This window comes from Protopterus annectens, chromosome 1.part0, assembly GCF_019279795.1.
Source record: "Protopterus annectens isolate FY-2018-M chromosome 1.part0, PAN1.0, whole genome shotgun sequence".
NCBI classification, from domain to species: domain Eukaryota; kingdom Metazoa; phylum Chordata; order Ceratodontiformes; family Protopteridae; genus Protopterus; species Protopterus annectens.
The window spans coordinates 615,159,467-615,176,869 of record NC_056725.1 but is presented as its reverse complement, the minus strand read 5'-3'; positions in this window follow the sequence as shown (position 1 = coordinate 615,176,869).

The following is a 17,403-nucleotide window of genomic DNA, read 5'->3' as shown; positions in this document are numbered from 1 at the left end:
CTCGTAGAGTCTCAGAGCTGCAGGCATTATCGGTCAGACCACCTTACTTGATATTCCATCCAGACAGGGTCTCTTTGCATACAAATCCATCTTTCCTTCCAAAAGTATGCTCAGTTACGAATATTAACCAGTCTGTAGAACTCCCTACCTTTTTCAGAAACCATACTAACAAACTGGAGTATATGTTTCACAAGTTGGATGTTCACAGGCAATTAAGATTTTATTTAGATAGGACCAAAGCTTACAGGAAAACGGATCAGCACTTCGTCGTATTTGCAGACAATAAAAAGGGCATGGCAATTACTAAACGTACACTATCTAAATGGCTTACTGACTGTATAACATTTGTATACTCTAAATCAAAGCAATCCTTACCCACCAAACCTAAGGCCCATTCTACCAGATCCGTTTCTACTTCCTTAGGTCATGCGGCTCGTTTGCCTTTGGACACTATTTGTGCAGCAGCCACGTGGTCTAAACCACATACTTTCATCACTCATTATAGAGTGGACCAGGTCTCCAAGGATAGGACATCATTTGGTTCCACTGTGCTTAGGAACGTTCTTCCATGAGTCACTCGGGGTTACGGAGATAGGGACGCTACCCGTGTGTAAGAACAAACGGCGAGATTGAACACTCTTACATAAAGAAGTTATGTCCTTACCATAACGTTCCATGTAGAGTGTTCATCTCGCCTTTGTTCTTACATTCCCTTCCTCCCCCCCCCCCCACGTGTTTGGAAGAACTGGTAGGATTAGAGTCTGATCTACGTGTCTTGACCCCTTCCGGGGTATATGGTCCCGTGTGTCATGGGATATATGCTTAGACCATTAGTTATTGCTATGGTGAGAGAGTGTCTCTGAATGACTGAAGAGAGTGTTTACTTCTAGCACTGCAGGTGTTGGATCCTTTGGTCTGGTTTGTTTGCAAACTAGATCTGAGTAATGGCAGGGAGGATTATGGAATATGGGCTGGTCTCGAGCTTCTCTGAGATTCAGAGCTTTGCAATTCGGCCGACTCGGAGCCAAGGATCGGCTCCGAACCCGTGTGTAAGAACAAAGGCGAGATGAACACTCTACATGGAACGTTATGGTAAGGACATAACTTCTTTTTTTGTAGTAATTGCTTTTTTGGCTACCACCATAATATAGACTCAGCAAGGCCTTACTATATCTAGGCAATTCCGATTCTGTATAATAGCTCAAAAAATAATTTCCTTAGTTACACCAATTTGCTCACCCAGTATCTTTGGCAGAGCAGTCTACAGGGGATCCTTAAAGTCTGCCAACTCATTACACTCCTAGAAAATATGTTGCCGGGTAACTTTTTTTTCCCCATCACACCTCCAGCATTTGTGGTCTACCTAAGCAAAAATTCTTTGGAGAATACTTGGGGTATAAAAATACCTATGTAAACACTTCCAAGCAATGATCCTAAATCTTCTAGACTTTGTAGCATTTTTGGGAGACATGCATATATCCCCCATTACTCTTTATGAATTGCTTATTCAATCACTTTTCCCAATGCTTTCTAACCTCTGATTGATTATTATATTTATCATGCAATATTTTTTTTTACTCAAAATTTTTTATTGATATTTTCAGTTGATAGATAAGGTATTAATAACATATATGTTAAAAATATCATGCAATATTTTGTATGTTGTGTTAATTATTCCTTTTTTAACAGCAGCTTCTATTCTAGATTCTACTAAAACCTCTACCAGTGCTGGTCTTTGGCTTAGGATCCCCCTATTTCTTTCTCTTTGCCTATACTCTGATATCAGTCTTTGATAGGGAAGCCAGTCTCTGTTCTGCAGTCCAAATAAATTCTTGGCCTGTTCCCATTCTATTACCTTTCACTGTCTAATTATTTGCTCCCAATACCTTGGTTCTTTTTATCAGTTTTCTCAAATAAATTCCAAACCCCTCTTGCCTGTTGTCTATACCCATAATTGCAGTCATCCCTATCAGCAGAATCTCCTTTCTCCATTCTCATGTTGGCTTAGTTCTTAGAATACTTTCTACTTACTGTGTAAATATAATATTCTGCATGGTTATTGTTATTCACCTTAAAGATCTGCATTTAAAGTCCCAGTCTGTCCTTGTTTCTTGAGCTTCCCCTGTGTTTTGTCATCATCCCTTTCCACTTTAAATTATAGGTTTCTGCTTGTGCTATGTATAGGAGCATTAACTCTGTAGCTCTGGAATTCCCCTTCATATCAAGTAATAAAATTACAAATGTTTTAATAGATAGATAACAGAGGCACAGCCAGTGTGATTTGGAATGTGTCCACCAAAATGAGGATTGTAGCAGAATTTCCCCAAATCATTTAGTAATTGCAGGTGGTTAATTTTTGCAAATTCTCTGAGCACAGAGATATTAGGAGTGGTAGCACCATCTGTGTCAAAAGAAAGTCACAGATTTATGGTTTAATTTGATGGCAGACAGTGATACACAGGGAGGTTTGCTAGATTGAAAATGAGGGCATTGAGATCCCTAGTGGGAAGGCTTACAGTTTATTCAAAACAGCATTCATAAAGTCAGGGAAATGTAGAGCATCCTTACTGTTTCTCATATACATCAGCCAGTTTATAGGTAGATAATTGGTCACCTATAATAAAAGCGTTTGGGTTAATGAGGATTTTTTTCTACTGCATTAAAGATAACTATCATAGTCAGCAGAGAGTACAGAAGGTGGTCTATAATTACCTGTGAAGACGTATTTATCATTGTTTAGGATAACTTGCAGTTCTAAGAGTTCAGATTTGAAGCCACAAGGAATCTGACGTGATGATAGGGTTCCTGGAAAGTAGTTAATCTGAAGTAGTTTACTTCATTTGGTCTTCAACCTTTGGGTATTCAGATCCAGATCGGATCCGAGATGGCCGCATCACTAGCATCTTATCCGAGCTCCAAGCTCCTCCCTTACCCATAATGCCCCATGTCGCCTTCCTTCCCTCAGATCTCGTTTGCCGCTGAAAAGCTGTGCATCATGGTCGCTGAGCTCCAGGCTTATCATTGGGTAAGTGACAGTTTTCTCTGCAGGTGTAGGATTCCCCTACTTTCTTTTACAACCTCCCGTACCTCGGGTTTTAGTCATTGGTCGTTTAAAAAAAAAAGGGGTTTAGTGTAGTAGTTCCCTCTTCACCTCCCCACTACCCCTTCTTGTTAGTGAGTGAGTGTGTGATTGTTGTGTGTGTGGGCCTTACTTCCCAAGCATGGCTGAAACCCCTAAGCCTGATTTTTGGAAGTGCATGGAGTACTCTGTGCATAGTGTGTTTAGGCGTGGCCAATCTTCTCTCGGCTTGCTCTTTTTGCACAGGCTTTAATCCTAGGACCGTCAAGGACAGAAGAGTTAAACTAATTATGAAAGGGCTTCTTCCATCATCGGGGATGGCCGTCCCCATTGCTTCTAGCCGGCCTACGTTGGTGGCTGCTACTGCTTCGTCCCCTTCCCAAGACTCTGGGACTCAACCTTCCCACCATGAGGCCTGCAGATGGAGAGAAATCTAAAAAGGACAGACCGAGGAAGCAATCCCCAGACCGCTTGACACCGTCAGTCCTCCTCCCAAGACAAAGACCTCTTCTAGGCCTAGTACTCCCCAGCTCCGTTCACCCAGGTTCTACCCAGAGCCGGAGGTATTCAGACCACCATCTAGAGCCTCTCCTCACTGACACTCCAGGCCAGTGTTGGTGGCTTCATCTTCACGTTCTACACGCAGTTTCAGCGAGACAGAGATGGACAGAATGATGTGGAAATTTATCCGCACCCAGATCCAGTTGGAAATCTTGCCCAGCCCCCTCTCCCTCCAGAGCGGGGAGCTCACAATCCTCCTTCACCCCCATAACTCCTTCTCCAATCTGACTCTTGGTTTTGGAGTCTTTGGATCCGAGAAGTCTTGGGATCGGAGGGGCGACACCGACAGTACTTTATACCTCAACGTCGGCTGTTGCCTTGAGTGTTTCGGATCTGACTAGTTCAGATCCGAGCTCTCGGACCTGTAGCCTCTGTGTCGGATCCGAGGGGGTTCTGTCAGCTCCAAGTTTGTCGGACTGCGATCTCCCCCTTGGCATCTTGGCTTCTGTGGGCTCGGCTCCAACTCCTCCATCTGATCCAAGGAGAGTAGCTTCCTTGCTTGTTTCCCAGGATGTCCACTGTCGTTTGGCATTCGACATGGTGGATTGGGTCCACTCGAGTGGGTTGAGACCCATCACCATTTCCTCCTCTGATTCCACCCCATCTCCCTTGGTTCTGGGTACGGGTCCAACTCTTCTGTCATCTGAGGGACAGCTTGTGCGGTTTTGCCTCAGGAGGCTCCCACTCGGGAACTGTAGGAAATCTGCGAGTCTTCCTCAGAGAGTCCCACTGAAGAAGTGCCACGCAAACGAACGTACAAAAGGAGGCATCTGGACTCCTCTCCAGAGTCCCTCACAGATGACACTGACTTGGAGGAAGGGGAAGGTTCCCCCAGATCACCCCCCGAGGATGTCTGCTTTGAAGACATCATGGAACTCCTGTGCCAAAGAGGAGGGTGGTTCACCCAAAAACCAACCGCAGACGAGTCAGTGTTACATCCTGCAGAGTTTCCTTCTATCAGCAGTGTCAGTGGTGCAGGCTCTGTGTTCCATGGCAGCCACAATCAATCTTTTACCCCTTGCACAGCTTCACATGTGAGTTCTTCAATGGATGCTAGTGGTTCAATGGTCCCTTCTGGACCTACCTCTGTCCCATCTGATTCGTATATCTCGGGCATGCAGAGACTCTCTTGTCTGGTGGATTCTCTCCACGGTTGTTGAGGGATGTCTTTTTCTCCCAGCCTTTCCCACCACCACAGTGACCATGGACGCTTCCCAGCTGGAGGGGGGGCTTTGCTTGGGAAGAACGGTCCAAGGCATGTGGTCCCCCTCCGAGACAAATTTGCATATCAATGTCCTGGAGATGAGGGAGGTTCTTCTAGTGTTGCAAGGCCTTCATCCCCATCTTCCTCTGGGGACGATTGCTATTCAGTCAGACAGTATGTCCGTAGTCTGGCATATAAACAAGTAGGGTGGAACCAGATCTTATCCCGTCTGTCGCAAAGCCATGAGAGTGTGGGAATGGGCGATTTCCACCGGATGCTTTATAGTGGCAACACACATTCCGGGAAGGTCCAGCATTGTGGCGGACAGGCTCAGCAGGACTGTTCTGATGCCTTACGAATGGTCTCTTAATCTTTCAGTAGCAGAACATATCTTCCTCTAGTGAGGTCAGCCTTGCTGAGATCTCTTCGCATCTCCTTCCAGTGAAAAATGCAGCGAGTTCTTCACTCTGAACCCCCCTCAGGGGGAAGCCCCCAGAGATGCACTAGTTCATGTTTGACCTTCCAGTCTTCCTTATGCTTACCCCCCATTACCTCTCATCCCAAAGTTTCTACAGAAAGCTCGCAGGTCGGGGAGCTCAATAATCCTCATTGCACTATTCTTGTCTCACCAAGTCTGGTTCCCCCTCACTTTGGTCTCACCTGATAGTTCCACCATGGATCTTGGATCCGGTTACGAATCTCATTTCTCATCCCTCAGGGATTCCTCATCCAGACCTGGACAGTCTGAAACTCATCACTTGGCTGCTCCAGTTCCAGTAATGATTAGGACTCTCAGTTTATTATTTCCAGTTAAGACCATACTGGTGGCAGCTCACAAATCCTGCACCAGCAAAATATTGCAAGTGGAAATGTTTTTCTTTATGGGCCTCTCAACGGGAGTTGGATCCATTTATGGCTCCGGTCCCGGCTGTTCTAGAATTTCTAGCCGGTATCTTTCACCAAGGTGCTAACTCTTCCACTGTTAAAGTCCAACTGGCTGCCAACTTCCATGTGAGGGAAAATATGGCTTCTCTAGCTTCCTCTAGGCTTTGTAAAGCATTCTTTAAAGGTATTTTACTTTTTTGGCCCCCGGAGAAAGATCCTACACCTCCTTGGGACCATTCCTTTGTACTTCAGGCTCTAGTCTCCCCTCCCTTTGAGCCCATGGTATCAGTATATTTACAATTTCTTTCTTCTAAGCCAGCCTTTTTAGTGACTATCACTTCAGCTAGGAGGGTGTCGGAACTTCAAGCATTGTCCATCAAAGTTCCTTAAATGTTTTTTCATAAAGACAGGGTTTCCCTGTGCACTAATCCTTCCTTTCTCCCTAAAGTGACCTCAGAAGCAAATATCAATCAAACTATCAGTTTTGCTGTCTTCTTTCCAAACTTCCAAAACAGGGATGAATACAAGTTACATTTATTGGATGTGAACAGGCAACTGAGGGTTTTTTACACAGAACAAAATCTTTTCATAAATCTGACCAGTTTGTCTCCTACTCAAAACCCTTTCTAGGCAAACCAGTTTCCAAAGTTACCATCACTCGCTGGATTTCACAATGCATCACTCAAGCATATTCTGATAGCGGTATCTCCCTCTGGGTCAGGTGAAAGCCCATTCAACTATATCTATGGCAACATCAGCGGCCTTCTGGTCTAGGGTATCGCTGGATGATATTTGCGCTGCAGCTACTTGGTCTTCATCTCACACCTTCATATCTCAGTACAAATTGGACATTGTATCCAGGAGTAGGGCATCCTTTGGCTCCGCAGTGCAATGGAATATCCTTCCATTTGAGCCACCTGGTGTTGGTAGCTGGGGACTCTGCCCCAAAGGTTGAAGACCAAATGAAGTAAACTTCTTCAGATAAAGAAGTGATGTACTCACCATAACATTCCATCTGAGTAGTTGTACTTCATTTGTCTTCAACCATCACCCCTCCTTCCCCCTGACCTTATCACTATTGTTCTGTCCTAGTATGTAGGAGAGTGCACTGTTGTGGCTCTCCTGCTCATACTTGGCCTAGGTTTTGTGAAGACCCTTTAGTGGTGAGGTCTAATTGGGTCAGGCTTATGTTTTCTTGTACAGTAAACTCGATCTGATGGAAAGAAGGAGATAGAGGGGCATTATGGGTAAGGGGAGGAGCTTGGAGCTCAGATGGGATGCTGACGATGCAGCCGTCTCGGATCCGATCCAGATCTTAATACCCAGAGGTTGAAGACAAATGAAGTACATCTACTCAAATGGAACATTATGGTGAGTACATAACTTCTTTTTTCCCCCCAAAAGTTTCCAGAAAGACTGAAGGCATGCTAAGCAGCGTTCTCAGGTGAAGATGCTGATGAAGATATTCTGTTGCTAATCATATATGAATGCATTTAGGTTGCAGGAGGGTATTAATTAAGTAATTAGTTTATTTATTTCTTTCAGTTTGATATATGGGGAAGTCCACTGGGCCTAAAAAGAGTTTGTTTTTAATGGAAGACCATTGAAAAAAGCTCCAGTAGCAATAACAAACATATACACATACAAAGCAAAGCAGTCATAGAGCTTTATGCAGCATTCTACAGTAAAAAAAAACTACATTCTACAATAATAACAAAATCTAGCAACTGCACAGTCTAAGAGTCATTAACAGTGAATTTCAACTGAAATTTTACATTCCACAATAATAGCAGTAAAAATCTAGCAACAGAACAGTCTAAGGGCCATTAACAGTGAATTACAATTGAGGACAAGAAATTGTTGGAAATAAACTATTAACAAAATTTGCAAGTTAAAGAGTAGTAGGAGGGCAAATGATGTGAGTCCAGAGATGATGCACAGAATTAGAAGGTGGGTTTTGTTATAGGAGGGTTCTATGTGGGGAAGGAGCAAGGCCATTCCCACTTTGAAGATAGGTAGTAATGGAGGAGGGATTTAAAGTTAAAGTGGAGTGGTTAAGAGTATTTCTAAGGAAGGGAGGAAGAGAGTTCCATAGTTTAGCCAAGGAGCAGGATAGCAGAGAGTGTCCAGGTGGCTGTAAAGGTTTGTACATTTTGAGCAGGTTCTGATTTTCTGATCTAAGTGAGCAATTAGAAATATAGGGGGTAAAGGAAGTGGAGAGAGGGGGACAGGAGGATGGTTTAAATATGAGCTTATGGGCAGTGGTGAGTTTAATGAGGTTCAGATAGATGGGAAGCTCGAGCCATTGCAGTGAGTGGAGGGAGATGCAGTGATGGGATGAGTTCCTGGATTTGGTGGCGAATTTGCAGATTTTACTGTAGCAGGCTTCTAATTTAGCTTGAAGGCCAAGTTGAAGATTCAAAAACAGAGGAGCACCATACATTAGGGAGGGGAGAAGGTATGTGGAGGTGAGGGTCTTTCTGGTGGAGGGAGTGAGATAACGGTTATGCCTGTATAGGATTCCTAATTTTTGGTGTTTTTTTTAATGTTAGTTTGGATGTGGATCAAGTTTATGTATGTTTTTATTAAGACTTGTGTTGTTAAGTAGAACCACCTTATGTTCTGAATTAAAATTTACTAGGATGGAATGCCTTGGAAATTGATTGTGCCTAAAACAGCATGATGGCATCAGCAAAGACTTTATTCAGAATACAACACCTGGTGAGATAGGTGCAGACCATCCATGATAAAGTAGGAAGGATAATTAGCTATCTCATCTCATGCTGAGACATATTGGGTCCCACTTGAATAGCACCAATATAGCCACTTGATATCTTGCCTTTGAATTATGGCATCATTCTGGTTGATGGCAAAATACACCCAGGACTAGTATGTTTTCCTGATGCCAACACATCTATAACAAGATTTGTCATATCCCCCTGCATTTCCTTCTTGGAAGAATGGTTGAGGTCATTTATCCCCACATGAGCCACTACAGTCTCGTTATTTTATTTGTCATAATGGAGGGATCTGAGAACCCTAATGATGCCCTGGATGCTGGCATCAGAAAGACCTGTAATGTTCACCCAATTCTGATCCAGCCTGGTGAAGGCAGTACCATTGTTTTACAGTAGAGTCACATGTTGCTAAAACATTACCATGTGTGGATTTAGACCAGTTGGCATTAAAGGCTTGGGGTCCACATCCTTGTGACTACTAGGGATATATACAATGGCTGCTGAAGTGTTTTGTGAGATTGGGGGGTGTTGCAAGGTGATCTGATTGCTGAGGTTTCTTAGTCCTTTGTCTAAAAGGTTTAGGTTGTGTTTCTGTTGACAACCAAACTGTGCTGTGGGTGACTGGTTGTGGTGCTTACTGAATGAGGCTTGAGATAAAATAAAATCCAACAAATACTTAAATCTCTTAGGGATTGAATCATTAGGAGGCAGCAATAGAAGTTTTCAGTAAGCATGAGGCAGTTGCTACACTGTCTCAGAATACCACATTCTAACAGTATGACAACAGAAAGGGTAAGACCTAACCAGGATTCCATATTAGCCACTAGAGTTTAATAGGTATAAGGAAGCAAGATAGATTAAATCCCCTTAGGTTGATTTATATTGCCATTCCTGTAATTAATATAGACTCAAGTGTAATCAGTAACAGAATGGTGCAATAACAGAGGAGTGATCAGTAACAGAAGATCAATCGGTAACAAGCAACAATGCAGTGGCAGCGATGAACAATATTACAGTAACTTAATTCAAATTTCCACTTCAACGCTGACTACCAGTGTAACAGGTCAAGGAGCAATAATGCAATAGTTTCATAACTAGTGTCAGCAGAGAGCAACACTGTAGCTATGAGAAACAGCAAAAACAATAGCAGACTAAATTAGTATGAATTTTGACCTAACTGATATCAGCAGTGATCAAGTGGAAACTGGAAAGCTTATCATTCATGCGTCAGGGTGGTGGGGCAGGCATACTGAAGGGAGTGCCCCTTGCAGAAATAAAGGATGACCTCCTCTGTCAAACTATTACACAGCTCAACCCTACACTTGACTGAGTATATGCGTTAGGGCTGGGGAAGCCAAAAAAGAAAAAAAAAACCCTCAAACCATCCAGAATGGCTGTCTGAATGATGGGCCCCTCGTGGCTGACCCTCACCCTGGTGATGGGAAGATGACTGAGAAACAGTGGAGGCAAAGAGTGCTAAAACATCTCATGTAAGAATGTAATTGTCAGTGCACACATCTCAGTTATCTCCACAGAGAAGTTTACTCCTTAACCTTAGCTTCAGAGAGGCAATCACTTGTACATATGTATAGAAGAAGCAGTTGTGTAGATATGAGGCCAGATTCATTAATGCCTACACTAAGTGTACACAATCTGTATTCAAGAACATCCCTACAACATTTTTTGTGCTTGCTAGTCACTCAGAAAGATTACACTAAGTGTACATGTAGTCTACACTTTGTGGTAACCGTTATGAATCCTCTGATATTTAGGGCTGCTTGAAAATCAGTAGGAAAAGAAAATTAGGAGTAAGAACGTATGAGTTATGCTTGTATTGTCTGTTCACTCAGAATGGTGGGTGCTTAGTGTACACTTAGAGTAGGTGTTAATGAATCCCAGGGATATTCTCCTGCATAATTCTGTAGAATGGTGTAAGCTTTTCTATTATTGATGAGGTTGTTTAACATTATTGTGTTGTAAGCAGTAAGCTTTTTTCTTTAATGCTTATTTGACTGCTAGCTTCAATTACGGCCGAAAGGTATAGACATTTCTTTAATGTATATGTGAATAGTAAAACTTGATGTTAAAACGAGACAGCGTTTTCATGACTGTGTAAGTCATAGGTCTTGACTTGTTCAGCTTTAGTTTGTTAGTCACTTTACACTGTACTCAAATCTTTGTAAATACCATATTCTTGTCTAATCATCCACCTTTCTCTCAACCTTTGTATTTACCTTTGTGCACACCTTGTGGCTGAAAAGTGTTCTTCAAACAGCTCACCCATCCAGTTAATACATGAAAAAAAATGTAAAAAATGATACAACTCTGGAGTTTAGTATATTTAGAACAAGAGATGGTAAAGGGAACAAAACCTACCAAATTGGAGGTGGGGGGCTGGGAAGTGTATCCGTCTTGCTTTATTTTGAGTTTGCTGCGATTTGGATGAGTTTTTGAAATTTTATGCAACAATTGTTTCTTAATGTTGTTTTCTTGTTCTTTGAATGTGTAATTGTTTTGTGTTTGTGCTATTTCCTGATTTTGATATTTAAGGACTGACATTATGTGGTTGTGTTTGTAGCAACCTTTATATTTTATTAAGTGCCCTGTCTTTTAAAGGTATAAGCTAATACCAGGATTCTAAGACATCTGCTTTCCAGCCTTGCCATTTAATTGCTGTTAACTTGCAGTGCAGATGACTAGAAACTTACCAGAAGCCAAACCTAATGCCCGTCTAAACGGGAAAGAATATTTGCTGTATTACTGCTCGTTTTGTCTATCCATATCAAGCCTTGTTAATACATGGGCTTGCACCATTGTATGGTAATCAGTTATACAGTTGTTACAGTGGATCATCTTGGCCATTCACAAGGAGGCTAATCCCTACCATGTTTGGAAAGCCTATGTGAAAAGAAATATTTTTTTCTGACACATAATAAAAGAAAGAATGCTGAAGCTTACTATGAATGCCCTAACCTGCCTTACTTATGTATGTTCTTGAATAATTCTTGAATGAACAAAAAAAAAACAAATGCAGTTAAGGTTTGCAAATACTTTTAGATTTTGATTTTGTCATTTATGTTTCACACTGATTATACATCACACTTGCCAAACATTAGAAGTGATTTTTTTTTTTATCTTCTTTCTTTCAGAGTGGCTATTGTGCTGGTCTGAATCATTTGCCAGAAGCCCCATATAATGTTGCACCAAAAAAGAAGGAACAAACAGAGCTCAGAGAAGGGAATGCCAGCCTCTTCAGAAGAAACAGGTTTGTCTTGTTTTTGTTTATAGTTTTATCTTTTTTAAGTTTATATTTCAGTCTTGGATTAAAGAATATATATTGGTTTATTTTTGATCACTCTACTTTTGTAGATCTTCATAGCTTTTGTTTTTTTTAAAAATCAACCTTGGAATCTAGTAGTGCAGCATTGTATATCCATTTACATTTTGTTGCAAACTGTATAGCACCATTACTAATGTCTAAGCTGTAAAGAACACACAGCTGGAATTCTGTTTTGGTGTTATGATTGTATGGAATATGGTTTGTAGCTCAGTGGGGCATTCCTATGGAAATTAGAGTCTGGATACACCAGTTCTGTATTGGGCGCATAAATTATGTGCTCCATTCTATTTCCACTATCAAACCTTTACCTATTGTTTTCATTGGAGTTCTGTGGTAGTCATGAACCTTTTGTTTTTATTTTCTTATGGTAATTCTTTTCATTTTTTTGTGTGTGAATAGAAGGATAACATATTTAATCTGATGCTGTTATTTTCATTCATTCCTCAACAAATGTGTTCGGATCCCAACTTTGGATCCAACTTGGCCACTTTCTTTAGATTCTAGGATCCGGATCTCGAGCTCCTCCTTTAGCCTTAATGCCCCTGACTGCTGTGTTACCTCAGATCTTGTTTGCTGCTCTGCATAGGTTCATAGATTAGTACTAGGCTAACTGCCCTTGTGGGTCATTTTAAGCCTATCCAGTTACCCTAATGTGAGAATCAAACCCTGACTCTTGTTGTGTTGGCAAGGTAAACACCTTAACCATTATGCCAGTTTCCCTCACAAGATCGGAAAGGATTGTGATTTCTCGTGCTCTTAGTGGGTTTAGTCAATGCATAAACTTGTATCTCTTCTCTTTAATCTTTTTTTTCCTTACTATCATTTATAATATCTCCCTTACCTCATTTCTAAACTTTTCTGTTACCAACATTTTAAGTTCTTTTTTTGGTTATCTTAGCTACCATTGTTGGTAATCTTTCTCCCTCTCTTACCTCGCTTTGAAGTATTACTTAATCATACCATTGTTGGTAGTAAAACTTCCCTTTTCACTCTCTCTGTTAATTATTATAACTGTTAAAAAAAAAAAAAAAACTTTGGCTTATTTGTCGGCACTTTGTTTGCTAATTTGCAGTATGGTTGAAAAGCTGACTGCGTTCAAAAAGTGCAGTTCCTGTGGGCATAAGATCCTGAACTCTGATGCCCAGAGGGACTGCATTTATTTCTTGGGCCCAGCACACTTGGACACCTCCTGCTCTATTTGTGCAGCATTTAATGCTAGGGCCAATAGCGACAGAAGAAATAAACTTATCCTAAAAGGCCTTCTTCTGGCTTCTGCTACTTCTGCTGTTACTTCTTTATCAGAGGCTCTATCCCCTTCTCATAAATCAAAGGAGCCCAAGGAGCACTAGAAACGTTCTGCTGCATGGTCTACTGAGTCAGCACCTTCATCTGAGTCTCCTAAGAAGGTTGCAAAGAATTCGGATCCGAAGTCTTCAGATCCGATGTCTGCTGTTGCCAAGTCTCCTTGCCTCCGTACTCCAAGGTTTTCCCCGGAGCCGGTATCCCTGATGTTGAGGTCTTCTTTTCTTCTGGAGTCACCTAGGAAGTCTTCCAGGCCACCATCCATTTCTTCCTTCATTAGGTCTTTCTGAGTGGGAAATAGATACGATGATGAGAAAATTCCTCAGAACACCGATCCAGATGGGGGTCCTGTCGGCTCCATCTCCCATTGGGTCTATGAGTCATAGACCTTCTTTCCAGCCTGTAGTTGCTCCTTCTCCAATCTGACCTGCCATTTTGGAGCCCTCAGATCGGTTGTACCTGAGAGTCGAAATGTCGGATCCGAAGGTTCTTATATCTACCCCTTCTGTGACTTCCCTGATCAAGTCGACTCCTAGTCCTTTGGAGCACAATGTTTCTTGGAGCAGAAGTGTTGGCATAAGATCCAAGGGGTTGACTTAAACTCCAAAGCTTTTGGAGCCATTGCTTCCTCTTGGGGCTTCAGCATTAGACAGCTGAGCTGCAACTCCTCCCTCACAGCTGAGAGGCAAGGGAGGGCCTTGGATTGTTTGTCCCGAGAGTCTTTGCTCCAGTCAGATTGTTCTTGGCTTCTCCTGGTCCTTCTGTGTTTGAGGAGATGGAGTGAGTTTTTTCTCACCAAGAGCAGTTTCAACCCTTGCTCTTTTGGATCCATTCCTTGTTCCCTCTTCGGATCCTATGTCTGAATCTACTCATCTTACACCTCAAGGACAGCCAGCCCAAATGAACTTCCAAGCAGTTCCCACCAGAAAACTTCCCACTTCTTCTGACAGCTCTCCAGAGCACCCCACTGAAGAGGTTCCTTGGAAAAGGTTGTGCATGAGGAGGCACTTGGATTCTCCGCAGGAATCCCTCACAGAAGACACCAATTTTGATCAAGGGGAAGGGTCCCCTAGATCTCCATCTGAGGATGTCTCATTTGGAGATATCTTAGAGATCCTGCTCCAGAAGGGTGGTTGGTCTTCCCAAAACCCTTCCTAGGAGGAATCTGTGTTCTTGGAAGCTTTCAGGTCTGAACCATCTATGTCATGGGTTACCCAACCTATGGATGTGCTTACAGACCTTATCTCCCACAGGACATGGAAGGAACTGGACTCCATGGAACTGATCCCCAAATGCCCAGACAAGATTTTGAGTTCCCACTCCAACAGACAACACTAGACCAAAGAAGTCCTTGTAGATGCCATAGTTTTTGCAGCACCTACTAAAAGGAGCTTACTGAATAGAACTCCACTGTTGATCCTCCTAATAGGGAGTCTAGGACTTTGGACAGGTTTGAGAAGTGAATGTATGTACCAACGACCTTTGCCGTATGGTCACTGAATTACCTGGCACATTTCACTAAGTTAGAGAGTGAGTTAAGGAACTCTCAAAGTCTAGCTGTGCGTCCATGTCTGCAAAAGAACAGAAGTTCTTTTCCTCATGACTGGCCACCCTGCAATCCATTACTAATGCATCCATGAGGTTAATCTCAAATGCAGCTGAAGGTTCCTCACAGGTGGGTGGTTCAGGCATAGCCAGTAGGAGACATGCCTGAATGCAGCTGTGTGATTTTGCGGAGCCCTTCAAGACGTCATTCATCAACGCTCTTTTTGACGGATCTTCTTTGTGTGGGCCAACAGTTAGAGAGAGACACTCTCTCTCAGAGAGTAGGATGGAAAGACCTGATCTGCCATGGGAATCTGCTTTTCTGTCTCACAGAGAGATCGTTTTGTTGGAGTCAATGTGGTGGTAAAAAGTTGTGGTTCCAGAAAATTCAAAGACATTTCCGAGAGTCATGCAGAGACTTTCCACCCCCAGAGGCAGATGGGGGAATAACTACAATGGAAGTTGACACCCATGCAGTCAATCATAGGAATTAGCAACTCTAGAGATTCAAAAGCTGTTGCACAAAAGAGTCATCCAAAAGGTGCCCCCAGAATAAAGAGGAAATGGAATTTACTCAAAGGTTTTTTTTTTTTTTTTAAATGCCAAAGAAAATATGGGACCGAAGACCCATTTTAGAGATCAGTTATCTGAACCAGTTTGTAAAGAATTCCAAATTCTGGATGGTCACAGTTCAGTGCATTCTGACGGTCTTGTGGAAGGACAACTGGATGTGCTCTATTGGACTTCAAGACATGTATTATCACTTCAGAATGAACAGGTGCTCTCTAAGATACCTACTCTTCTGGCTGGGAGCCAGTTGTTATCAGTTCATAGCTCTGCCCTTTGGTCTCACCACAGCCCCCAGGGTGTTCACCAAATGCATGGCAGTGGTAGCAGCTCACCTGAGACTGCTCGGATTTAAAGTATTTCCTTACTTAGATGACTGGCTCCTTACCGCATTGACCAGGCATCTTCTGGAAACAGACAGGGATTACTTACTCCAGTTATCCCACTCTCTGGGGATTAGTCAATCTGGCCAAGTCACAACTCCAAACATTTCAAGTCTTCGAGTTTATTGTGGCTTGTCTACATACAATCAAGTGTTTAGCTCTTCTGCCTCAAAACAGAGTTCTTACTATGAAATCGCATGTTAGCAGGTTCTTCCTCACCCCTCTCCCCCAGCAAAAGTAATACTCAAGGCCCTAGGGTTAATGGCTGCTGCAATAACTTTAATACACACTGCTCGTTTTCATTTGAGAATTCTTCATTGGTCTCTAACAGTGCAGTGGTCTTCACTGACATCCCTTATGTCACCCAATACAATTATCTCAGATTTGCAGAAAATTCCTACTGTGCTGGATACACTCCAAATAAATTTGTCAAAAGCATTCATTTATTCAAATCCAAATGGCACATTGACCACGGACACCTCTCAGTTGGGTTGTGGGGGGATTACTTGGGACAAACCGTTCAAGGTACATTGACCCCAGAAGAGACCAATTTGCATATAAATGTCTGGGAGATGAGAGTGGTGCTTCTAGGTTTGCAGGTCCTTCAGAGAGCTCTTTCACTAGGAACTATTGCTATACAAACAAACAACATGCCAATAATCTGATACATCAACAAACTGGGAACCAGATCCTATACCCTGTGCTGAGAAGCAGTGAGGGTTTGGCAGTCGATAGTCTCCTCCAACTGCTTTCTTGTACCAGGGAAATCCACCATCTTAACGGACAAGCTCAGCAAGACCATCCCGACACCTCACAAGTGATCTCTCAATCAATCAGTGGCAAATATGATCTTCTACAAATGGGGTCAACTGTGTTCACCTCTCCCCTCAACAACAAATGCAACAGGTTATTTGCCCAAATTCCCCCTCAGAGACAGTCACCGAGAGATACTAAAATCCACATTTGGCCTTCTGGTCTCCTTTATGCTTACCCCCTGCCTCTAATACCCAAGTTTCTTCAGATTCGCTTCTCCCCTCAACAACAAATGTAGCAGGTTCTTTGCTCTAATTCCCCTCAGAGACAGTCACCGAGAGATGCTGTAGTCCATATTTGGCCCTTCGGTCTCCTTTATGATTACCCTCCCCTGCCTCTAATACCCAGTTTTCTTCAGAAAGCACTCCGGTTGAGGAGCAAAGTAATCTTCATTGTCCCCTACTGGCCTTGGCAAGTGTGGTTTCCCTTCCCATGGTCTCACCTAATGTGTCCTCCTTGGACACTGAACCCCAGTCTAGACCTTCTGGCACACATCGGGAATGATTCATCTGGATTTCGCAGTCCTCAAGTCAGCTGCATGGTTTCTCCAATTCCAGTGATGGCTAGACACTCAAGGCTTTCATCCCTAATTCGCAAAATTCTAATCTCGTCCCACAAACCTTCGACCAGAAAGATTTATAAGAGTAAATGGAAAGGGTTTTCTTTTTGGGCTCAACAGAGAGAGTTGGATCCTTTCACTGCTCCACTCCTGGCTATTTTAGATTACACCGCCTCCATCATTCATGACGGAGCAAGCTTGTCCACCGTTAAAGTTCAGCTAGCAGCCATCTCCAGTTATCACATCAGAGGTGATGCTTCTCCTTTGGCTTCATCTAAGTTATGAAAGGCCTTTCTTAAAGGTATTGTCTTACTGAGACCTCCAATTAGGGATCCTTCTCCACAGTGGGATCTGACGTTGGTGTTGTAGACTTTGGTGCTTTCACCTTTTGAACCTTCAGCTAAAGTAGACCTCAAGTTTCTGTCTT